The sequence below is a fragment of the Desmodus rotundus genome, chromosome 9 (assembly GCF_022682495.2).
Source record: "Desmodus rotundus isolate HL8 chromosome 9, HLdesRot8A.1, whole genome shotgun sequence".
Classification (NCBI taxonomy): domain Eukaryota; kingdom Metazoa; phylum Chordata; class Mammalia; order Chiroptera; family Phyllostomidae; genus Desmodus; species Desmodus rotundus.
The window spans coordinates 93165630-93192766 of NC_071395.1; the positions used below are offsets into that span (position 1 = coordinate 93165630).

At 38.0% G+C, this 27137-nt stretch overlaps 1 protein-coding gene and 1 pseudogene across 20 annotated transcripts in view; both read right to left on the bottom strand.

Moving 5' to 3' along the window:
- The window catches only part of BCAS3 (BCAS3 microtubule associated cell migration factor), a 487145-nt gene that overhangs the window by 157681 nt on the left and 302327 nt on the right, over positions 1-27137 (bottom strand). The window lies entirely within an intron of this gene.
- Positions 14264-18960, bottom strand: LOC112316429 (small ribosomal subunit protein eS7-like; annotated as a pseudogene).

Below are 27137 nucleotides of genomic sequence, written 5' to 3' on the forward strand. Positions count from 1 at the left end.
CTGTTCTCCCCTGCCTTCTCTTGCACTAATAGTTTTCTGTAATCACTTTTTTCCTCTATATGTTAGGAAGCTATTAGATGCATTTCTATTAATGGTTTACCCTTAATTTTTATCATACTGAACTATAAATTTCCCTAAATTACTCAAAATAGCACAATATTTGTCTTAAATATGCTTTAATTGCCATTGAATGTCCCATCTTCCTTGTCATTATTGTCTGGGGTTTTTTTAGTTTCATACAAATAAATTATAACATAAAAGGTACTATTATTACATTATTATTATTATAACATTCAAAGTTAATTACCAACACAATTCTGTATCTTGCATATTACTGTTTTCCTCTGCATTCACATTTTCATGGTGAAATACGTCCAAAAAGGACTTTTTTTCCCCAGTAAGAACAAGGCGGTGGTAGACTCCTACCACCATGTAAAAGTACTGAATGATCACCTTAGCTGGGTATAGAATTATAACTGAAAAATTACTTTTGCTTGGCCCTTTGGGGTATTAGTCTATTCTCTTCTGGTATTAATTAATACCACCAAATAGAAGTTTATTACCTAATTTTCATGTCTATGTAGGTAATATGTCTTTTCTTGCTGTTATCTTTTTAAAAATTAACGGTCTTCAATTTTACTAAAAAGCATATAGATATGAATTTATGTACATTCTGCTCAACACTCAAGTTATTTGTTTAATCTGAGTACTAAATCTCTTCAGTTCTCTTCTGTGAACATCGCTTCTTAGTCATTCTCTCTATTTTAGGACTCACTAGATATATACTGAAGTTTCTAAATTTGTTTCTTAACTTTCACATTTTTACCTCTCTAGGCTGCTTTCAGAGAACTACTAATCAAAAATAGTTTAAAATTGTTACTGAGTTTGAACACTATGATGTCATTATTTCATTGCTAATATTTCAAAATGATTCTTTTTCATGGCCACTTGCTCTTGTTTTATATCATTTTTGCTGGCTTTGTTTTATAATTTCTTATTTTATAAAGCCATTCATTTATCCTTTTGAGGATCCGAAATACAAAGGGTTATTTTTCCTGGTTTATTCTATATTTTCCTTTTATCTGCATGAATTTATCTCCCATTCCCTCACTTTATCTATTTTTATTGGTATTAGTGTATTACTTTATTTTATGGATTTTGACATTTTATCTATAGGCACTTCTTAAGAGGGAGTTACAGAGAATCCCTTTCGCCTCCTCTATGAGAGCACCGGCCCATGCCTTCCAGGTTAATGGTTGCCTCCATGGGATCCCTAACCCTCCAGTCCAGAATCTGGTCTATCATTATGCCATTAGGGGATCCAATTCTTGGTAATATTGGAGAAAATCCAAATCAGAAAATGAGTCATTGGATAGCTTAGCTTCATTCCTAAGTCTGTCTTTGTCTTCCCACCTCCCTAGATGTGAAGTTTCAAACAGGCCTTAGCTCTTGGTAGCAGTCAGCCACATCTTTAATTAGCATCCTTTTGAAGACGCTGCTTGGCCCCAGGCGGAGCCCTCTGTAGAAGCCAACCCACCGTTCAGACCCTAACGCCTGGAGCCCTCACCTCCTGGTTCCTTGCATTTCTGTCTCACTTTTGGTCCACAGAGGTGTCTGTCTTATTTTTGAGATTTGCCACCTCTTTTAAATTTTCTTTCCTGTCTTTTATTTTTCCAGAAGTTTAGCACCAAAGTTTAGACTTATAACACCATCTTTACTGATAAGAGTTCATCCAACCAACTTTTTTGTAGTCTCTTAAGTCATTCACCTTTTGATTTTTCCTCTAAGCCAAGAGTCATAGTTACGTCATGGACACTCACGCACGCAAGCCATGCTGGAAAGTAACATGCTGAAATGACTTCTTATAACTCATCACAATTGTAATTAATTTCTTCTATCCTTTTAAAAATCAATTTTAGAGAGAGAGGGAGAGAGAGGAACATCGGTTTGTTCTTCCACTTTTTTATACATTCGTTGGTTGCTTCTTGTATATGCCCTGACCAGGGGTCAAACCCGCAACCTTGACAGCCTGGGACAATGCTCTTCCCACTGAGTTACTCAGCCAGGGACAATCTCTTACATTCTTAATTATTCAAGTAATGAGTGGAAAGCACTTACATTAAAATATATCCTCTTAAATGATCAAAACAAATAAAAATATTTAACATCAAAGAAATGAAGATTTAAAGCAAAAGGTATCACTTTTGCATACTGGGTTGGCAAACAGGTAGAGTTGAGAGAGCTGAAAGTTAAGAGAGTGAGGAGAAATCGTTCTCTCACACTTACATGGCAGAGCAAACCGGACAATCCATTTGGAAAGTGATCTGGCCAATAAACATTAAAAGCCCTAAAAGAACAAATACTCAGTGGGTCAGCAATTCCATCTCTAGAAATTTATCTTGAGGAAATAATACCATATGTGTAGCAAAACGCACAAGAAATTCATTGTTGATAAAAGCAAAAACAAAAAAACCAAACCAACAATAGCAAAATAAGCAAAGCAAAGGAACAAAATATTCATTAACATCAGACTGTTTAAATAAATTACAGAATACTACATAGTCACTTAAAAAGTACACCCATATACATAGAAGAGAGGTGAAAGATTACACCAAAATGTTAACTCAGGAAGCATATTAAAATAAATATGTATATGCCCATCCATCCAGAGCTATTTTTTCCTATGACACAAATCTGAACTTTCCTTCCTTTTTTCCAAAGTCTCGAACCCAATCCTTCTGCTTGCTCGGGATCTTGCTCTGTCAGGCATCCGATCTCCCTTCTATTTCTAATTCATTTCTCAGTTCTGCACTCTTCAGACTATAAATATGCTTAAGTTTTTAAAAAGAAAAAAGTTCTCTCTTGAAAATGACATCAGAGATATCCCGTGTTTAATTTTCTTATCACCTCCTCATTTCTATTTGCTCCATAATTTGTAGTAGTGTGGGTCTCATCTTTACTGCTATACTCAAACTGTTCTTGTTAATGCCTCTAATAATTTGTTAATTGTTAGATCCAATGTCTATTTCTATCCTCATCATCCAGGACCATTGTACCTCCCTATATTTAATGGCCCTGCTATTGAAGCCCCCCACCCCTAACCCACCATGACTCCTGGAGGCACTGGATTTCTGGGCACTGGACTTTTCTGTTGATTCTTTGACACTGCCTTCTAAACAAAGCATCCTTTGCAGCCACGTAATACCTCCCTGATTTGTAGGGTCTGCCCTTGACCCACTATTTTTCTCACTCTATATACTTTCTCTTTCATCTACACTACTGATAACTCCCAAATTTTTACTGAGGTCCAGGTTGTCTGCCTCAGTTGTTTCATAGGTAACTCAATTTCAACATTCTAACAATTAAAAGTATTAAGTTCCCCAGTAAACTGTTCCTCCCCTTATATCCTCTCTTCCATTCAATTAGCACAAACCAAAACTTGGGATTCATATTAAGCTCCTCCCTCTTCCTCATGCCTGATATCCAATCACCATGCCTGAAAATTTGTACTCCTTATCACTTCTCAACTTTCTATCCCTCTCTATTCTTTTCCTTTCCTTTCCATTGCCACTGCCCTAGGTCAGGTCAACACTGTAAGTGGTTTCACTAACCCCAGTCTTAATCTTCCTTAAAATCTGCCTTTTCTACAGCTATCAAATTGCATTTAAATTGCAAGCCTGACTATATCACTTCTCTTCTGCTTAAAACCCTTCTCCATTCCTTACAAGATAAAGTCCAAACTCCTTCCCTAGCACACACACTGTTCTGGGTTCTCTTCCAGTTCCCTGCCTAGGAATTTTTGTTATGGCCATATCAACCCCCTGGTGCATCCTTTGAATATATGATGGCTCTTCTTGCCATCGTATATAGAGGCATATATGTTGAAGGTATAGAGATACCTTCATTTCTGCTATATTCTCTACATGTAATACTACCAAATCAGCACCTAATCCTGTAGAAAGATTTCCTTAAATATGCTGCTTTACCTACCTCGACTCCAGGCATGTAAAGGAACTTAGAAATGAAGACCATACCCTGTGAAGCTTGCTATTCTTTACAGTATAATGTAATATTACATATTAGAAATACAGTTGATTTTAATCTATTATCATAGGTTTAATATATTTGAGATTTATACATATGCATATATGTATGTATATTTATACATACACATACATATTTTACTTTCCTTTTTACCCATCAAGGTCAACACTGCACTCTGAGAAGCCCACATGAAGTACCTTTCCCTGTTTATTGTCCCTTGCACCCATAATGTATTCATTATATGCTTCTTCACAGCTAAGACCTACTGCTGAGGTTATAGAAAGAAAGCAAATCATCAATAGCAATAAAGCATTTTAAAGGCAAGTGAAACCTCTTTCTGGTAATCGAATGGGCCAAGATGTAAGGGAAACAACTTCGGTATAAAAGGCCTAGCTACCATCAGCTTAGCTCCTAATGCAGACTGTGGTTTATACCACAACATAAACTAGGAATCGTGTGGAAATTCTCATGGGGAAATCCACGGAGAACACTTGTTAGACAATGATTAATGAAACTATATGATAACAGGTGATTCTTTCTGCTGAAGAGTGAAGACAAAAAGATTTCAGAGAGCAGGACACCAAATAACAGATCCCCTAAAGGTAACCAACAATAACGACACTAACACGTGCTAGTTTAGGACTTAAACCTCGTTCGACACCACGAATGGCACGGAGAAAGACCACCTCAAGGGGGAATGCGTCACTGAAATTTCCACATTCTGCTGTGCATTTGTTACTTCGGTATGTCAATATGTGGAGGGAAGAAGACCTCAAAAGTATAGAAAACAGCATTTGTACACTGGGAAATGGACGTTAAAGATAAGAAATTTTTAAATCTTAAAAAAAGTTCACATTGCTTCATGGACTCAGAAAAGGGGCTTAGGAAGAGATCTGAATATAAAAAGAAACACCTTTATAAAAATTTGAATAAATAAAATATAGATCGAAAGAAAAAATTCTTCTAAAATTGAGCAAGATTAATTTGGCATGCTACACAAATAGGAGGAAATCTTCTAAAAAGAAAAAAAAAAGGAAAAAAAAAACCCCTTCGCTGCTAATCTTAGGTTAATAGCAAATGACCCCATCTACTCTTAACCTCAAAGACTGACCTGCTGACCCACAGCCAGTGGCCCTGGTCAGAAACATGTTGCCACCAGAGTAAATAAAAAGAGAACACAACGTGCTGAAATTGTTACTGCTAATGACAAGTGACACACACTCTATGCTGCCAATGAGCAGAGCCATAAATAAATAACCCTGAACATGTCTGCACACATTTCTCTGGATTTTCCTTTCCTCTCCTGTGGTTTTTAATATTATTTTGTTTGTTTGTTTGTTTGTTTAGGGAGAAGGAAAGTAAAGTCATTCTTTTCAGCTCTTGGGACTTGTAGAAGGAAACTTGTTAAAGTAAGGGAAAAACCACATGGTAGATGCACTGGTGGTCAGCGCTACTCAATAATTCATTTCCACGCTCTCGCTCCCTGACGTGGTCTACGCTGAAAGATGAATGATACGAGGAGTTTCACAGACACGCCAGAATCCTGGCTTAGAACGCGTCATAGACATGAAGTTTGGAGACAGAAAACAGTAAAAGCTTGATGCTCAGAATATTTTGAGTAAGTTCTTAAGATCTCTTAGTGAAGGGTCTACCTTGATGTCTCTGAATAATACTTAAAGTCTTGGACTTGGTTGGTGTTGGAAAGTTGATTCTTTTGAAAAACAACATGTAGAAAGTGACAGCACTTCAATATTTTTGAAATTTTGAAACCCCCCAATTTATAAATAAGGTTTATTTCAGTCCTGCCCCCTCAAAAAATATATATTGCATAAAATATTTCTGGAAGGATAAAGAAACCGGTAATATTGTTGACCTCCAAGGAGAAGAACTGGGTAGCTGGGACAAGTGTGGAAGAGTTTTCATTATGCATCATTTTGCATGTTTTGAATTTTGCATCTATCCAAAATAAAATAATATGAAAAATAAAACACAAATTAAAATGAACAAATAACACAAATTATGAGCACATCTATGATCAAATGCAGAAAGCAGGAAAAAACTTTCAAGAACGAAAAAATATGAATCAGAAGCAGAAAGCAGGCTCTGAGTTAAGCAGTATAAATTTGCATGTACACACTAGTGGAAACAAAGGTAAAATATAGGGACAGATAAACTATTTTTAATAAAATAAACCTTAACATGCAGGTTATTTCATAGAATGTGAATGAATCCACATACTACATAGGAACAAATAAATAATAATTTAATGAAATAGAAAGAGCACAGACACATTTTTCAAAATAGTTGGCTATTAGGTAGAGAAACAAAAATTATACTTCACCTTCCCTCCTACTCCCACACCCCTCCCCATGTAATGTACACATGAAACCAAATCGTATATACACAGCAGTGAACTACATATTTTCTTGTATCTTGTATGCCTTATGATTAGGTATTTCCAACCTGAAGATGAAATGAAAAATGAAGGCTTTTTATCACAAACTTATAATCTGTAGGCAAACAAGAGCATGTAAAATAATATAATCCACAATGCTCAGAGATAAAATTAAATTATGTTTAACTATAAAAAACAACCAGTTTCTCTGCATTTCTGCTTTAAAGTTGGTCAAGAGTAAAAGATGCTTTGACATGCTTTAAATTGATTCGTTTTACACTCAGAGGAAGGGTAACAGAGATATATGAAAGGATTTTTTTTTCTGTCTCGCACACATCTCTCATTTGTCTATCTTAATTCAATTAAAGGAAATAAGGACAGTTTGACCGATGAATGAACCATATTTTAAGCAAGGACACTTCTATTTAAACTGGAGTGTATCAACCACTGTAATTGTCAGTTAGTTACTTCCGATCTCTAACTTTTGTTTTGAGAGGTCACGGCATGGTCATGGAAGAGACGTGCATATTAGAATATGAATAAGTAGTTAAACCGTTAGCCCATTAGCCATTCAAAGAAAGACACATTTTAATTATTACTGGCTGAAATGGAGATAACCCCTTTTGTTGTGCTAAAGACCTATAAATTCAAATACAATGAAACTTTTTTTAAAGTTGAAATAGTAGGCACAAGTTTTGTGCTGGGCCTTACAGGTTTTGGTAAGGAGTTTTACAGTTGTTTTAAATAGCTTGATGGGGGCATTAATTTGCCTTCAATTAAGCTTACACATTTTAAGTGTGGGTTTGATGATGTTTTTTGTTTATATATACTGATATGTAATCATCACCACAAACAAAATACAGAACATTTCTATCACTCCAAAAAGTCCACTCATGTCCTTTGGCAGTCAGTTCCTTTTCCCCAACTTCTGGCCCCGGCGATCACTGACCTGCATTCTCTCTCTGCGGCTTTTGCCTTTTCTAGAATTTCATATAAATGGATCGTGCATTATTCGTGTTTTATGTCTGTCTTTTTTCACTTAGCATAATGCTTTTGTGATTCATCCACGTTGCTGTGTGTATCAATCAGTCGTCCCTTTCTTTGTATTGCTAAATAGGGATCTAACAATTCTTTTATCCCTTCACCAACTGATGGCCATTTGGTTTGTTTCAAGGTTTTGGCTATTATGAATTAAGCTGCAATGAATATTCCAGTACACGTCTTTGTATAAACATATGTTTTCATTTCTCTTGGGTAAATACCTATGAGTGGAATGATGAGATCACATGGTAGATACATGTTTAACTTTACAGAAACGACCAAACTGGTTTACAAAGAGGCTATATAGCATTTTGCATTTCCTGCAATAACGTAAGGATTCCACAGTTTCTCCACATCTTCAACACTTGGTATTATTAGTCATTTAAATTTTAATCATTCTAGTAGCCTTTAGTGCCATTTCTCTGATGACTGTCTTATATACTTGTCACTTTTTTATTTTCTTTGGCTGTGTCTGTTCAGATGCCCATGTACTAACTCAGCTGTTTTCCTCATTATTAAGCTGTAGGAGTTCTTTCCACAGTTTGCACACGATCTCTCAATCAAATAGTCAGTTCGTGTTATTTGCAGTACTCACGTTCTATGAAGTCGCTGTGATACTGAACTAGAGAATAATGGGATTTCCTAGGGGAAAAACAGAGTGAGGTTCCTTCGGGCCTCTGGTCACAACATTTTTGTCAAATAAAATGCCAATTACATCATGTGGAACATCACCTCATGTCTCGTCAGCATTGAAAACTAGTCTCAAAAGCATTGAAAACCTGCTCATCCACCTTTTTCTAACATTTAGCAGGTATCTAAGATTCTTCCGCAGCCTCTTGATCCGCAGAACCTGCCTTGATGGCACAGCTCACATTTTTCATGCTGTGCTATCTTTTGAAATGTGCAACCCAGCCAGCGCTAGCCGAGAAGGGTACGATGTTTGCCTGGGTAACATGACCACACGCAAAGTTCTTTGGCTTTCAGCCTCAAAACAGTACTGTCCACTAAAACTGTCATCTCCTAAATCCACGAATTCAGCTGTTTTTCCATCTTTTCCAGATAGCTTTGTCACATACCCTAGCATTTTCCAGCACAGCCTCACGTACTGACTGGTGAAGAATTTACTCTCCCTTTGTCTATATGCACCCTATTGTCGATCAATCAACGTCGCACACTCATGGCCAAGAGCATTCTAACTCATACTGAACTGAGCTATGGAACACACACATTTTCTCCACAAGGCACATCACAGCCTTCTTGTCCCTGGACAGCACCTCAGCACTATGCTCGGGACCATTTTAAACTGCAAAATCAGCGAGAAAAAGCACACACACACACACACAAAGTAAAAAACACAACACGAAACAGATCACAAAAAGGACGTTTGTTTATAAAAGCTGAAACAAGATCAAGTGAGTGTGGCCTCGCTCAAAGGCAGTTGGGAAAGTGTGTGCCAGGCAACTGAAACTTTTTGCAGCTCCATTCATGTCTGCGCTAGAAGGCACAGCGAGTGAGAACTGATTTGGGGTTACAATGAAATTTTAGTGAGTAAGCGAATTTACAACTAAGGAATATGGGAATAAGAGGATCAACTGTGTATGTTCTGCAAAGATCTCCTTCAGGTCTGCCGCTTGCCTTTTCGTTTTCATAATAGTGACTTTCCAAGAGCAAACATTAAAAAAATTTATTTAGTTCAATATATCAATAATTTTTTATTGATTCAAGGTTTTGAATTCTGTCTAAAAATCTGTGCTTAATTTAAGAACAAAGAGATATGCTCCTAATTTTCTTAAAGCTTTATAGTTTTAGCTTACTCTTGAGATTTATGATCCCACTTAGAATTAATCTTTGTGTAACTTCACCTGGGATTTCCCAAGGGTAAATTACTTTTTAATTATTGTTAATCTCAGCAAACCCCATGTAGAAAAATAACAAACATATGATTATAGCATTTTTATGAGTTTGCTAAACAATATTTAGCTTGAAGCTTCATATGAATTAAAATATATTTTTTATAAATATAATTAAATTAAATTAGTATACTTATTTTGAACTACAGGGATAAGGAGAAACTTTTTACTTATTTGGAACAACATAGTGAAAACATATTTGTCTAAAAACCACACTTAAGATCAGGTGGGGGAGGGAGGTGGGATTGGCTGGGGTGGGGTGGAGGGATGGGGAGAAAATGCAGACAATTGTAACTGAATAACAATAAAAAAAAAGATCAAGTTTAGGACTTTGTGCTTATGAGCTCTTGATTATAAATTTTAGATCAGACTTTCTTATTGTGGACACCTTGGCAATTGATACATGAAATAGCAAATTTTAAAAGAAACAATAAATCTTAAAATGAAATGGAATTTCTTCATGGAAAACTGTAATAGCAAAATTGTAAAAACTACATTCAATGCTTGAGAAAAGGAGAAGGAGGGCCCTGAAGGAAGGTTCTCCTATTAGGAAAACGTTTCCTTCAAGAAGTTACAACCAGGATGAACACACAGGAAGGTCAGTTCATTAAAACAAACAAATAAAACAAACAAACAAAAAACCTCACCCTTCTAAAATGACACTGAAAGTCAAAGAATTTGATATTCCGCACAGAGCCCACAAATTTAAGCCAAGATAATGACCAAAACAGCTAAGATGAAAGGGTCCATGGCCACAAAAACTCACAGATACACGCAGCAGTGAGGTGGTTACCAGAGGGAAAGGGGGTGGGGGAGGGAGTAGCAAAGGGTAAAGGGGGTCAAATACAAGGTGATGGAAGGAGATTGACTTTGGGTGGTGAACACGCGATGCAATATACAGATGCTGTATCACAGACCTCTACACTTGAAACGTATGTCATTTTATTCACCAATGTCACCCAATACATTTAAAATTTTTTTAAATAATAAATTCCTCTAAATAAGAATAAAAAATAATTAAAGGAATGAAGTACTGATACATTCTACAACATGAATGAACCTCAAAAACATGCTATCAAGCCAGAATCAAAAGACTACATGTTGTATGACTCCATGTATATAGAACATCTAGAAAAGACAAGTAACACACAGAGACAGAAATCAGATCAAGGCCTGCCTAGGGTTAGGGGTAGAAGCAGGGTTTCATTCTTAAAGGTTTTAAGGGAAGCCAATTACCTGAGCATCAGTCTTCTCTCTCTGAACAATCTTCTTCATATTTTACTCTTCATATCCTCTTATATCCCTTCTCCTCCTCAACTACCCCAAAACTCTTTTCAAATTTTGTGTCATTCATCGCTCAAGTCATCCTATGAATTCTATAAACGTGTAGACGATGCCACAATGGGCCTCCTCTTAGCAAACAGCATGATGTCATTAACTCGAATCTCAGACTGTCAACCATAAGATTGTCTCCAACAAGTTCCCACTGTAACTGCCCACTTTATCATCATCTGGAAGCGCAGAAAAAAATACCAATTTGCCTATTTTTTTTTCCAAAGAGAAAAGAAATCATTTCATAGGAAAATGATTGAATCATAGGAAAAACAGGAACATAAAAGTGTTGGTGAATAAATGGTTGAGTGAAGGATCAAAGACAACATTGCCTATAGCAAGGAGTAGCTTCTCAGTTCTCAGGTTGCTCTCGGCATTATGGCAAATCCACTCGTTTGTTCCGACCTGCTTAGAATCCCTCATGTGACACCTGCGGTGTTTCAAGCCTTACCATATAAGCCTGGGCTCAGGCCAGAATCAAATCATCTCTTGCTTCTCACCAGTCATGTCATCAATTAATTAAAACTTTAGATCAAATTGCCATTTTCGGCCAGGGACTGGTCCAGCTGCAGGGAATTCAGTGGCGGAAGACGAGGCCCAGCCTCATGCAGTTTAGACTTTACCACTGGCTCTATGTAGTCCTCTTATTTCCCCATCATTTTATTCAGCGCCTGAAGAGAAAGTGGACCGCAGGCAAAGCCGCCTGTGAGGTGGGACTGCTGCTCTTTGTCCCACTGCACAGGCACACAGCATGGGACAAATGCTCTCTGATAAAGGCAGCAAGTATGAGCCAACACGCGCTACAACCACCTCCCCGAGTGTTTCCTCACACTTAGCGGGCACACCTGTTCTTGAGGTGCCCTGACAATCAACTCTGGGACATGCTGGGGACAAGTGACAACTTTCACTGTTTCTCTCACATCCTATGACAACACAGGGTCAAATGTTAAGCCACGTTATTTCTACCCAATGGCTCCCAATTTAACAGTATATTGGCTCAGTATTTATTTATTATTTCTTGTTGGCTGAATAGTTTAATCTCTTCTCTGTGGCCATAATTGTTTTCTTGGTTTATCTTCCAAGATTTAAAAAAAAAAAAAGAAATAATATATATCATCTCAGACTACTCACTAGAAAAAGAAAAGAGAATATTGTAAAGCTCTTGGGATTAATATAAAAATGTCCACAGGGGCTTCTCTGAGCTTTTAATCGGTCCTTCACAAGTCGCCTACACTAATGACTTAATGATGTTTGGCCAGACATGGAGCATGAGATCTGGTCTCAGAAACTAGAATATTTTCAATATTGAGAATTAATTTCATAGCAATTCTGTGCAAGTATGTCTCTAAAAAACATCCCAGAAAGCTACAGCTTGCAAACATATTTTTATGAAATATCAGTATCATAGCCAATACGAAAGGACTCTCCACAACACACAACTGAATATCCTGCTGAAAGTACCTATGGGGAGTTGTAGACGATGGATGCCACTAGGCCTGGCACAAGCTGGGATGTAAGAAAAGGACAGTGACATTTCACCTGCAAATTTCTAGGAAGGACAGACACTCCCTCCTGCCCTCTGCAGCTCAGAAGGTTATTCTTGTGTTAATGACCTCACACAACAGACAGATCCAGTTTTTCTGCTTTTCTTTCTTGCAGAATGATTTCCCTAAAGCCAAGGTTGGGCAAAATGCCACTAATACAGCCATAAAGCCCCTGCAGTGCTTGAAGGGGGAGGCAAGAGATAGAGGGTTAGGTGGTGATCAAGCTAACAGATTAAAGCTTACTAAAGCTAGGAGATGAGCACAGCTCCTGGTGTTTATTAACTCTTCCGGTTCTGAGCACGCCTGCCCCACCCTCATGGCACAAAACAAGAAGGTCTTTTCATCACCGGACCTCAAAGGCTGGCCTGCTTTAACTTTATCCTTCCAAGAGCTGCATCTCCACTGGAGTTTTCTTGGGTATCAACCGCAATCAGGCAACAGTTCCCGCTTTTCTGAGTGACACTAAAGTGATTCACGCTTGCAGACAATGAAATTTTTCTATCCATGTACTGACATCTGTGAGGGATGAGTGTTGTAGGCACTGCATTAGACACAGAGAGAAAAAAGCACCTTTTTCTGTGACAGTAGGGGGCTAGAGCAGGGAAATATTAAAATAACAACAAAAACCAAACCAAACCAAAGCTTTTTAAAGAACAACAACAAAAAGACCAAATTTGATTGTAACTTAATAGTTCCTAGCAGGACCTTCTCTACTAGTACACCCCCATGGAAGTGTTCTAAGTATTAATTTTTTTCCCTCATAAAACATGATAATGTTAGCCAGGTTGGTCCATTTTACCAGCAATGCATCAGTCGCTTGGTGCATTAAACCAAACACACAACTCTTTTCTCCATCTTGAATTCCCCAGCCCAAGCCAAGGGAAACCAGTCACAAAATTTTTAGAATTTAACAACCAGAGGACTTCTGAAATAAGATAATGCTCATTACTTTGCAAACCTCCAGTATCGTCACGTAGCATATATAAGCTTCACTCCTTATTTCCACTTTTTGACATCTTCAAGGGCTATCCCTAGGTTGTTAAATTTGGGGCTCCTAATCCTTCAGGGATATTGATTTAATTTTAAGCCATAAAAAGTTCCCACTGCTATTTGACAAATTATATTCCTTCACCCTCACAACTAACTTAAAAGTTATGTAAATTATCCAGATGAACAAAAACAATTTACGATTATAACATTGTTAAATGAATTAGATAACAATGACTACAGCTTCCCAATTACAGTTTGAGACAGATAAATTTATACTTTATTGATAGCGGGAGCAGAAAGCCCTAATCGCCAGCGCAGTCTGGTTTCTGTAGGGTAATGACCCATCTCTATATTCATAACAACAATCTCATTCATCATAATTCACATTAAAAAAAAAAAAAGGACTCTAGTCAGGCTAATGGAAGAAACGTGTGAAAAGTGATTGGCTGGGTAAAACTCTGTATGCAGCTGGAGGGTCCTAATTGATTATACTGTGCTGCAACTAAGCTTTCTGTCCAGTCCACCAGATCTTTATCTAACTGCATTTCAATTGATTTTCACTGATAGTCTTCTTTCTTATGTCTGAGGCATAAAGTACTAAACTAATAAAAGGATAAAAGACTTTGTAATACAGATTTTGAAATATAATGTCCAAGCAGGACTTTCAGGGAATAAGATGGCAGCCTGAGGTGTATAGCACATCAAACATTCAAGAGCCAGAACCTGTCCCTTTGGAGGTAGTTCAAAGAATGTTTAGGATTTGAGTCTGTATTTCAGAGTCCACAAGGAAAACATTAACCTAAGTATTCAAAGATGCAAGTGTCTAACGTTTACTTTATTTTAGCAGGTAGAAATGTAAGACAAAAGATTATTCATTTAGTAGCTGTTATGTGTGTTGTTATGTAATATATCCCTTCTATTGGTTTAGTAAAGAATCACAATGCTGTGGATTTGGTATTCTCATCACATAGTGATGGGTTGGAAAGCAAGGTAGGTGCAATGGCTAGATAATGTTTAACTTCCAGGTAAAAGCCTACTGGATTAATTGGAACACTAAAGCAAAAATCTCAAAATAGCATTGCTGAACAGAATTTGGAATAAGGGCATTCGTTGCCATCCTTAATAATTCAAGAGTTTAACTGACATAAAATAAAGTGTGCATATTTAAAGGCTAAAATATGATGCTTTGACACCTGTATACACCCATGAACCATCACCACATCAAGATAACGGAACATAGCCATCACTTCCAAAGGTATCTTCAATACCCCTTTATAATCCGTCTGTCCCCTCAGCCCACCTCTATATTTAGGAAACCATTCATTGGCTTTCTGTTATCACAGACTTATTTGTTAGCATTTTCTAGAATTTTATATGAATAAAACCATATGGTATGTATTTGTTTGGTCTGATGCCTTTTCCTTAATTATTTTGAGATCCTCCCATGTCATTGTATTGATCAAAAATTCATTCCTTTCTTATTGTTGAGTCGTATTCCATTTTATGAATGAACACCAACTTGTTTATCCAAGTACTTGTTGATGGGCATTTGAGTTGCTTCCCATTCTTAGCTATACAAATATGGCTATAGATAAATTGTGATGTATGAGTCTTTGTACAGACACATGCTGTCACTCTTCTTGGTTAAATATTTACGAGGGAAATGGCTAGCTCATATGGTAGGTATAATGTTTAATGTTTTAAGAAACTGGCAAATTGTGTGTAAGATTCCATATTTCCAACAGTTGGTATGAGAGTTTCAGGTGCTCTATGTTCTTGCCAAGACTTGGTAAGGCCGGTATTTTTAATATTAGACAATCTAATAAGTGTGTAGTGGTATCTCATTAATGTTTTAATTGGCACTTCCCTAATGACTAATGACATCGAACATCTTTGCATATGCTTATCTGCCATCTGTGTTTCCTCTTCAGTGAAATCTATTCAAACCACTTGCCCAATTTTTTATTTGGTTGTTTGTTTCTTATTTTTTAGTTTTTATTTATTTACATATTCTGGATAAAAGTCCTTTATCAGATGTGTGGTTTGAACATATTTTCTCCCAATGTGTAGTTTCTATTAATATTTTCTCCCAGGGTAAAAGATTCCATTTATAGTATCATTCCATATAGTATCATTATAAGAACAGATGTTCCTAAGTCCCATTTATCTTTTTTTTTTCTTTTATGAGCCACACTTTTGGTGTGGAAACTAAGAAACTAAACTTTCATTGATTTTCTTTACTGTTTTTATTTAATTGATTTCCACATTGATTCTTATTCTAGGTAAGATGGGAGCTGAGGTCCTTGATTTGAGATCTTTCTTCTTTTCTAATACTATAGGCATTTAGTGCTATAAATATCCCTCTAAATACTGCTTTGGTGCATCCCACATTTTTTTTTTACTGAGGATGACATTTTATTTAGTCATTTTGTTTACAATTGAAATGGTAGGGATTCAAAATTAACATTGCCCATGAGCTTCTTATGGACAACAAAAAGCTGACACCTTGTACTCCATGTTGCTCTGCTGGACTTTATCCAAATGAACCTTCGGGAGCCAGAGGCACCCAGTTTCACGTGGGTTCTCTTGCCCACAGTTTCACTTGGGAAAACCAAGTCCTCCAGGATCATACAGTGTGTGTCTGTCAGAGTGCAGCTACGGGGGGTGGGGGGTGCTTTTGCTGCTTCTTTGTATGGCTTTCTTGAGTTGCTTAGGCAGAATTCTCCTCTGAGTGATAAAGACAACATGCTTCCCACTGAACTTTTCCTCTAACTCATGTGCAAGCCAGACTTGGATTTTCTGGAAAGACTTCAGTCGAACAGGAACAAAGATTATAATAGTTTCCCAACTGCCACCAACTTCAATTTCCTTGGCTGCAGTGATATTCAAGTCCCATAGCTGGGCCTTGAGGTCTGAGTTCATCTCCAGCTCCACCAAAGCCTGGGAGATGCTGCACGCGAACCTGTCTGGATTCTCACCTTTGGGCTTCACAATCTTGGCGCTTGAACTGAACATGGCCTTCTCCTTGGTGAGCAGCGGCCTGGGAGGAGCTGCATCCCACAAATTTTGATATGTTGTGTCTTAATTTTCATTCAGTTCAAAATAATTTTTATTTTATTTCTTCTTATATTCATGATTTATTTAGAAATGTTTCCAAATACATATTTGGGCATGTTCCCAAATATCTTGTGGTTATTGATTTCTAATTTAATTGTAGTGTGGTCGCAGAACACATATTGTAGGATTTAAATCCCTTAAATTTATTGAGGGTTGATTTATGACTCAGAATATGGATTATCATGGTAAATATTTTGTGTGCACTTGAAACGGAGACAGTTCTTCAGGTGATGGGAGGTTTATATATATTTGTATACATATTATGTATGTCAATTATATTAAGTTGGTTATTAGTGTTATTCAAGTCTTCTATATATTTGATGATTCCTTGTCTATTCTTCCATAAGTTATTGAGAGAGGGATGATGAATCTTCAGCAATATTGTGTGTTTGCCTAAATCTGCTTGTAGTTCATTTTTTGTGTCATATGTTTTGAAGCTCTACAATCAGGTATGTAAACACCGAGATTTGATAGGTCTTTTTCATGAAAACACCCTTAACATTATGAATAACCCTTATTCTACAATATTCTTTCTTCTGAAGTCTACTCTGTCTCTTAATATAACCATTGCTGCTTTCTCTGATTAGTGTTAAAATTGTATATTGCCATTTCCCTTCCTTTACTTTTACTCTATTTGTGTCTTCATATTTAAGTGGGTTTCTTGTATGTCGTATATAATCGAATCTTCCTTTTTTAGCGAACCTGACAATTTGTGTTTTATAATTGGTATTTAGGCCATTTACACTTACTCTATTTTATATGGTTGGATTTCAACCTACCATCTTGCTGTATTTTCTATTTGTTTATATGGTTTTTGTTCCCTTTTTTCTTTTCTTCCCTCTAACTCTTTTTGGATTCATTAAACATTTTATTATGATTCCATTTTATCTAATTTTTTCAGCTTATTGGCTATATAACTACTTGTTATATTGGTGGTTGCTTTAGGATTAATATCACATATTTTGTGACTTATCAAATCTCCATTTAGGGAATGTTACACCACTTCATGTATAGTGTTAGAAACTTACAACGTTCTTCTCTTTATCACTGTCTTTAAGCAACTTGATTACAATGTGTCTTGCTTTTAAGCTTTGTTAGGCACTAGAGTCTAGGAGAAGTTTTGCCCACTGTAGAGGCAAAACACTTGTGAGTGTTCTCTCCATTTGCCTATAAACCATGAGATTTTTCTCTTTGCTTGGTGGGAACAGGAACTACTTCCAGCCCTGAGTTCCACTGATCGCTCCTTCTAATATTTTTGGATGACTATTTCCTGGACCGTGGGTAGTTTTTTATGTGCTGATTGGTACTCAGCTGAAGGCTTGTAGGAGGTCCTCTGCAGAACTCTAGGGCTCTCTATCTGGGCATCTCTCTCTTCTATGGTGCTCTGTTCTGTATTCACAGGACACCTTGGCCTCCCCAAACTCCCAGCACCTACTCCACTCAGAAAGACTGCTGTGCTCTATCTGGGTTCCCCTCTCCTACAATACATACTGGCAATGGTCCAGGACAATTGTGTAAGACACACTTCGTTTGTTTCCTGTCTCTCAGGGATCACTGCCCTTAGCAACCTGATGCCCAATAACTTGAAAATACTGTATCACTTAATTGCCCAGAGTATTTGTTTTGGGTGGAAGGGTAAGCCTGGTGCCTGCATTCACTGACGCTCTTGTTTGTAAAATTCTATGTTTGGAGTACCCAGACAATTAAATCCTAGAAAATGAATGTTAATTATCCCACCGTCGTTAAATCAACTTACAGAAATCAAAAGGAACAAAATCTATTTTAAATGAGATTAGTAAAAAATTATCCAATATCCACAAATATCCTTTAACAAACTTCAATTCATCGTGTTAACACCAACACAATTGTCTGCCTCTCAGATGGTCTTTAACATCTGTATGACGAATGAAAGAGTATATTAATTTTTCTGATTTTGTATGTATTTATGAAGGTTGGTACTGAGACTCTAAAGGCCACTGAGGAATCCTTGAAAGACTGCTGTCTCGTGGCACAGTTAGGCTATCCATGTGCCAAACTCCAAATTAAGTTGTTCTACTTTTGTGCAAAGGACTGGACACATGAGACTGTATCTTCATTCTACATTTTATAAAAATTATTAAGTTTAAAGTGATTTACCATTTTGCTTCAGGTGAAAGACTTTACAAATCATCTAAAAGTAGGCTTATTAGACATTTAGGGGCAAAACAACATATACTATCTAAACACAGGAATGAAACAGGTATTACAATTGTTGCGAAAACAAACTACAGATTGTAAGGTCTTAAGAATTAAAATGGAATACATCCCGATTTTTAATAGTGTGTTGGTTGAGAGCACAATGGGAATTTCTGTTTATTGCTCCCTAAAACCAGAGGACAGTTTTCGCTGATTAGGTTAAGAGCAGGCCCCCTGCCTGATCTGCGTGTGGATGACATCTGTAACCACACATGTCCTGAGGGGTGCAATTTCCATTTGGGGCACTAGGAAACTAGGCAAAATGACCAGAAATCAGCTTACGCTACTCCAGATCTTTCAACATCATATAGTACTTGAGGACATTAGCTGAAATAAACACAAGTCATTCCAAACCCATCCTATATTGTAATTAGAATATGAGGTATGAGAAGTGTATTTACTCTGACTGTGTGCCCTCAGAAGAAGTAATGAACCGAGGCTGACCTTGATCATTGACTCAGATCCTGTAGCACAGGGCAGTCCCTGCTCCCTCTCCCACATGTGCCAACCTTTGCTACAACAGCAATAAATTTGCTGTCTTGATCTCTCAAGCATATCATGCATTTTTTGATCCATCATTAGGCCTCAAACTTGTGGCCTAATTAAATTACTGAGGAATGACACTTTGGAATTCTAGACCATGATAGGAGAAAAAAATAGAGATCAACATTTGAATAAGGTGAGAAAATTAGGACCTAATCTTCATGTAGTCATTAATGATTCTAAGTCATTGTTCAAAGTAAACTGAATTTTATTTGATTGCCTTTTATATTTTTTATACGCAAAATGCTGTCAAACCATTTTTGCAGCATGGTGACTAAATGATAAATACCAAATGTAGCAGAAGGGGGAGACAGAGAAGGCTCAAGGGACAAGACAGATCCACACGACAGGTGTGAACACATTCATGCTCCGGAGTCATCGAGATCTTCCAGAGCACAGACATTACTTAGGAGAGCTTAAAACTACTGATGGCACCCTGGTTGGCGTGAGTCAGTTGGCTGGAGCATTGCCCCATACACCAAAAGGTTGGAGGTTCAATTCCCCGTCAGGGCGCATACCTAGGTTGTGAGTTCCATGCCAAGTTAGGGTGCATATGGGAGGGAGCCAATCGATGATTCTCTCTCACATTGATGTTTCTTTCTCTCTCTCTCTCTCTCTCTCTCACTCTCTCTCTCTCTCTCTTCCCCCTCCCCTCTCCCTTCCTTTCTCTCTAAAATCAGTAAACATATTTTTAAAAATACTGATGGCAAGATTTCATTTCTCTCTCAAAAATCTAAGTGTTTACAGGTCAGGGAGAGAGTCTAGTTTAGGCAGGAGACAGTCAATGAAGAGATCTGAATTTGAAGTCTAGATATGGCAATATTTTGCTATAGAAATTTAAGGCTGTATATTAATTTTGCTGAGTTTTACCTTCTGTGAAGGTGGTAGGGCTAGATAAGGACTCTACCAGTGTTGTGATTCTAAGACTATGCTTCGCCCTTCCCTGAATACAAAGCACTTACTTACTATCTGTACCATTAATTTTGCAATTGGTAATATAAGGCCTTGTGGTATTTCTTCATCTTGGAAGTACTTCAAATGCATTCATGCCTCATCTTCCCCAACTAAAGCCCCTTGAATTGAGAAAGGAACAAAGTTTTCTTATCTCCCACATGGCTAAGTACACAGCATGGATTCAATAAAAATGTACTTATTTCACAAAAGAAGAAAATGCTCAGAGGGCTGGAACCTAGCATCTGAAGGCCCTCTCGCAAATTGCCTTTTAACTTGAAGGTGGTGGGAGGGAAGACTGATGAAGCCATCAATTATATGAGCTGCTTTGTAAGATAAAAATATGCTATGAAAGAACCCAAGTTTGTGGATAACCTGCCAAAAGGAACTCCTGGGGAAGGTGTTTTGTTTTGCAAGGATGAAAAGGAACTGAACGGGGGCATCTCCTAAACTAGCAATAATAGGGGAAAACTTATCGAGAGACTCGGTTTCCTTTGTTCACTGAGAAGCCAAAAGAGCAATTACCTATTTTAGTTATGATCGTTACCATCACACAGAATGAGGTGATGTCACAGGGCGGAAAGGCAGTGTTTAGATTTACGGAACCTCCTTCAACGGCCAGCTCTAACACTTAGTCACTGAGCTGAAATTACTTAACATCTCTAAGCGTCAGTAAACTCATCTGTACAATACAAAATAATTACTGCCTGAGTTCTTTCAAAGACTGAGGCAATGTGAGTGAAGGGTGCTCTATAAATTAGAGTAATTTCCTTAAAAATCACATGAATGCCCCCAGAAGTAGGTGTGGCCAAGGTAAGCAATGGTGGGCAGTAAGGCTTAGTGATTTTCTGGAGAGCACCTGAGTTCGTAGGTTTTTGTTCTAATGCCCTGGGGCTCTCAGGACTTCCTTTGGAGAAAAGTCTCTAATTTAAGCACTCTGGACCCAACAGAGCTTCCTTTAGAACACAGCAAATAACTGAAGAAACCATAAGGAGAGGAAAGGGCACCGAAAGAACCCTTTGGGTGGAAACCTTCGTGGCCTGCATTCTCCCAGGCTCAGCACTCTGATTCTTGGACAGACGGCTCTGCGGGGAACCCACTAGGGACGATCTCCTTTCAATCTGAATGCCCATGTAAGGTGTGTGGTCCAGCATTCTCAAAACAGACCATGACAGTGGATCAAACAGGACGTGACATGTTGGGGTTAACAGAACATTCTTGTTAATGAAGGGGTAACGTATCTGTCATAGGTTGATACAAACATAGAAGGAACTAGAAAATAATGAAGCATGCTTAACACAACAACTATACTGAACGTAATTTGAAATTTCTTTGGTAATTTAGAAGCCAGTTCGGTGTTGTGCCACTGGTTCAGAATCACTATACGCATGATACCGTGGTACTTTCATTGCCTCTATTAAGGGTTTTATAAATCTCCCAATACTGCTGTCTCCAGCGATTAAAAAAAACCTCACGTCCTTATCAATAAATTCAGCGCCTAACAACATGGTTCCATCAGTTAAACCTTCAGTTCATTTCAGTTTTGTTTCTTTGACTTCTAGATAAAGGGAATGTTATCACAACGAAACATTTTTAACCTATATTCCAGAAAGGCCTCTGGAATGAAACCTTTAATTTAAACAAGTTAAAGAATCTAGGCAGCTCTATATCGCAATAACGTATCTATTCCTTCAAATCTAAAAAATCTCGGTCAAATGTTAGGACAAAAGAAACCATCCCATCCCCTGACAGTTAAGAAGAGCTGATCCTCTAAATTATTCCGTAGAAGGAATGTCTTATTCAATAATAATTATCGCGAGTGCTGCGGTGTTTCCCTTATATAATGGGAACAACATCTACTCTGGTGAGTACATTCTAGGTACTCACTACTATATTGAACAACATAATGGTGTTCAACGAAAATTTGTTGCATGAACGTGAATAGAATGTTGCCTCGATCATTTACAAAGGAAAACTATGTATAAAGCTTGAACAAGATATGTACGTATATAATCTTTAAGGAAAAACACCATGTTGGTTCCCTTGAATGTCTCACTAGGAAAGGGCAGGAACATTAAGAGTGTAAGTAATACCCTGTTTTTTCTCATGTTCCATCAGGAGTGGTTGCTCAGGTTCCAGCCCTGGCTGGAGCCGCCGCTCCTCCCCAAGGAGGGCACTATGGCGTGGCATGGGGTTCAGAAAGAGAAACAGATCCCTGAACTGGTTTACTTATTATTTTTGTTTTCAACAACAAAAAGCTGAAAACTGCAAAAAGCTATCAGAGAAGTCTGCTAAACTGAATGCAGAGTCCAAACGAATCAGTGAACCATACCCGTCAGGCTTATGACCAGGGCCGGCGCTGCCCTGCAGCTGCAGGACAGACCGCGGCTTGGGAAAGGCGGCGCGGAGTCCCATCAGCACAGCGCCAAACACCACTCGGTGTGTGTGCCCATCCTCTGCTGCGGCCCCCTGGTGTGACAAAACCCTTTCTGTGGAGGCAAACAACCGCGCGGCACCTACTCGTGGGGAATAAAAAGAAGCCCAGCTGTCAGGAGCACTTCTGCCGTTCCACGGAGGGCTCCCCTCGCAACGTGATTCCCCACCGGCCCCGTCTCACAGAGAACGGAATCTTCCTGGGGCTCCCACTTGTACGGGACCCACACACCCTCCTCTGTGAGTGGGAGCTCCACATGCAACGCAGTCTGGTTACTTACCCGGGATATTTTCCATTAAGACACCTTCAATTTTTACTTTTAAAAAAATAGTGCAGGACCAGGATATACACATAGTGTTTGGGGTAGTAGAACCGCCCACTTTCAGACCAAACTTTATATTATATCAGCCAAATCTGCAATCAGCCTGTAAATGTAAATCAGCTCTGCATTTATCTGGCTATGAAGCACAAATTTAGGATTTCTTAATAGAAGGAATCCAATTTGGCCACTGCACTAAACGTGTGCCTTCTCCCCCTACAAGAAACAGGGTGATGTCATGGAATTCTGTCCCTCACAGCAGATCAGGGCTGCCCATCCCTGTCCGGCGTGTTTATAAAGGACTCGGAAGGCAGTACTGATCCTCTTCCAGAACAAGCTACTAGTTAAATATCAGCTGAGGAGAATGAGTTCAACCAACCAGACAGTGACTCAGGCACCATGAAACTGGATTTGCGGAGGCTGGCGTGTGTGTTGGGGGTGGGGGTGGGGGGTGGCCGGGGAATGACAACCCTCACCAGCAACCACTCTTGCCCTCAGCTGACATCACCTTTCCAGATGGCTTGCTCAACCATTACTTAGATTGCTTCAAATAAAGAGATCATCTGTCTTTTCTCTTAGAAATGTCTATACTGAGGTGCAAAGTGAAAGAAAAAAAGACGCAGATAGAATCACATGACCAATCAAAAATGGCCTAAACCAGGAGGCACATTGGTGCCACTGCCTGTCTTTTAAAGCACAAACTGAAAACCAGTGTGCTCCGCGATAATGAAATAAGGACAACTGCTTCAAATTGAAAGCAACAAGTAGACCTTGTGATGTGACCCAAATCCATCCCCGGCTTTTTCTAACTTCCAAGGGCATCGAATCCCTCTTTAACAATATTTGATAAGAAATGTTCAACACTTTTTTTTTTTCATGTATTTCCTATAATTGTACATTTATAACAAAATGTGGATTTACTTGACGGCCAAACCAAAATGTTTCATTTTGCGCTTAGATTGCAACCTTTGCTGCTGAAATACAGTATACTAAAAATGAAATAACTTTTCCATTTTAATGTGGTTATAAGCTTCCTGCTAGGCAGCAGCCTAATTGAGACTTTTGATGTTAGCTTTTTTAAGACATGCTGTCCTTCATCATCTGCAGGGTATTTTAACTACAGATCTCTTGCAGTCTCCCCAAAGTTGACAGAGGGGAGGGGGCTGGGGTGGGAGGAGGAAGGCCACTTTATCAAAGTCAGTGGAAATACAAGGTATTAATTATGTTAAATGAAGAAATATGGGCATTTGGTTACTTTTGTGGGTCAGAAATATTTTAATCTGTCGCTGCCAGCCAGCTGCCTCTCCCTGAACCCCTGTGCATTTATATCAGTTGCAGGAACACTTCAAAGCCCCCAAACGTGAGGAAAGCAGCCACCAGCAGGGCCTTTCCCCATCCCCCACTAAGGTCACAATTTTAACTGGAGGGACCACAGTGTTATCCGTGACGATCAGTAATAAGGCCGTGACCTTTTTTTTTTTTTTTTTTAATATTTTGGACGTATAGACTTTAGAAGAAATGGTAAACATTTAGCCCAAAGCAATGATTTTTTCAAAAGTCCTAGTAAATGGAAAGTAAAACTCCTGGGATATTTAGAAAAGAAAACAAACTCTGCTTTGACGGTGCTCCCAGTCAAAGCAGAGTTGGCTCCCACAGACGCAGCCGACTTCTCAGCTTGGCTACGTCGGCCAAGCACACGGTCCAGGAGCAGAGTTACAGGGAGGGGAAACATAGCTGTCGGTCTCGATGCCTGAACGCGTTTTATTAAAACAACACTTGGAAACTCTAGATATGAACAGTCAAGGAAGCCAATGGCAATTACACAAATGCAGAATAGTCCCTGCGTGACCGGGGTAGGGGCTTCTACGGGGTTGCCGAGGAACATTTTAAAAATCCACTCTTTAATAAAGTTTTTCTGATCAAGGGATCAGATAACTTGTTGAGAGGTCAGGTCACTTTAATGTGCAAGAATTGTGCAAACAAAGAAAAAGCACGAATAAACCACAACCCTGCTTCAGGCCATAAAAAGCAGCTTTTTAGTGAACAGCACATCCCTGCATTTTGTTTATACTTTTTGAATCTTGTAGAATAGAAACATTTTGGCCGAATGTATTTATAGACGATTCTACTTTCGATATGTCTTTTTATTGGAATCATAGATATCTAACATATTTTTCTTCTATTTCAACTATAGAAAATTTTCAAAGGAATTAATTTAACTATGGATACTAATGTACAGAAACTAATCCTTTGCTTATAGTATATAAGCAAAAAGATTCTATCTGTTCTACGTTGGGTTCTGAGAGTTCTTGTGCTAGATTTTTTTTTAAAGTAGGAATTAAGCAGAATAAGGCACAAATACCCCACGTTTGTCTTGGACCTTACATTCCCTGACAGGTTGAAAGGGGTATATCTTTTAGGTCAAAACACAACAAACGAAACACAGTAACTAAGCCCACAGGAGCGACGTGAAGACACAGAGGCCCTCCCTTTGCCTGCCTCTGAAAAGAGACAACGAAGCCCAGAGCCCTTCCCTGGTGTTGAGTCACAGAACCTGAGTGCGCATCAGTGTAGCTCTCCCTCCTCCTCAAGGATGCTGAGAGGCACAAGATTTCTGTGCGAGCGTGTTCATTACAGAGCCTCCTGTACTTTTTCTAATCTTCATGCAACAAAAATCCACGCGTCATGCATCGGCTTACCAACTGGTCTGAAGTCAGGAATAACAGGGTTTACACGTACATTCACCTGCGATCAACCTCGCAATTCTCTCTCCCATTTCACATACTACTTCTTGGAATAAAAACAAAGTGATAAGAAATTTTACCTTTGTTGACAGTTAATTGTTGTTAAAGGTAACAACTACCACCACCAGAAATTTAAAACTAAACCAGACGAACCCTCTCTAAGCTGACTCTGGGTATACTTTCTCTGATACTAAACCACAGCAACATTCAATTTGGAAAATAAGCAGAAGTAAATATATTGATTTTCTGTTCCTATGTGTAATTTTTACTGAGTAATCAAAGGCAAAAAAAAAAAAAATCCAAGCTGAGACAGTGAAGACTATAATTCTATTTTCAAGCTTGAAAGGAGAAAATTTATGAATACATATGGATTCTTAAGTCTGTGCTTTAAATGAGAAAAATTATGGCTACATATATTTTGATTTGTTGATGTTAAATTGTTTCAAGAAACTATGCAAACTAATACAAAAATAATTTCCCCTTACATCTACAATGCAAAAATACACTTCTGACAATAAAACATGAATTTCATAACAAATTTCTGAACTTTTAGCATTTTTGTTATTTGTTAACTTTTGTATTTGTTAGTATTTTTTAAGCATATAGGACCTTCATTGTAAACAAATGCAGGCAGACTAGTATGGCTTTTCCACCGACGTCTAAATAGCATTCCTTCACTGACGCTTCCTCACTGCCTCGCGTACTAACGCTTTCTCCCTTTAAGTAAATATCACTATCAGTTAACCAGCTATTTGTGCAACTTGGATTTCATTGTTAAGACGTAAGTGTTGAAATTATTCAAGTCTGGATGAAGATAGTCTGGTATTTGATGAAATATTAATGTAATCCCTCTAATCTTAAAGCTGCACTACCAAAATTACCAACACTTGTAATAGCTACGTGAGTTCAGTAAAATATGTTTGAAAAAGGTAACCAGCCTTGTAGGTGTAACTTGATTTTTAAAATGACTCAGAGATTTAGCTTAACTACATGAAAGCAGCTGATGTTGGATTAAAACAAACATCAGCTACAAAATGTCATGCAAGTATTATAGTACTTTTTCTCAAAAAAAAAAAAAAAGACTGAAAAGGTGGCATAAAGGCACAGGTATTAATGTTACAAGAGATTTGATGGGTTGTATAAAGAAGAAATCATCTCCTGGATGTTTGAAGGACAAGAGAATAAATCTTTCCATGGATGTAGAAAAAAATATCTGAGTAAAAACAAAATATCCATGATTAAATAAAAGTTTAGGTGATTGAAACTGACTAGCATTTTATAATATTAATGCTAATGGTTCATCACAGTCTTGTTTGCATGTTTAACAGTTCCCATTTAAAAAAAAAAAAGACTTGTATGCAGGAAGGAGAAGCGAAGGGAAAGCTAAAGTCATACATGGTAAGGATGCAGACAGAAGAAATATTAAATCAGCCAGAAATATACAATAGCAGTTTCCAATGTTGGGCCAGGAAATAAGGTAGTTAGAGAAAAGTTGCAATCAAAAGAGAAAACACTTTTAGGAAATGGCAGAATTAAAA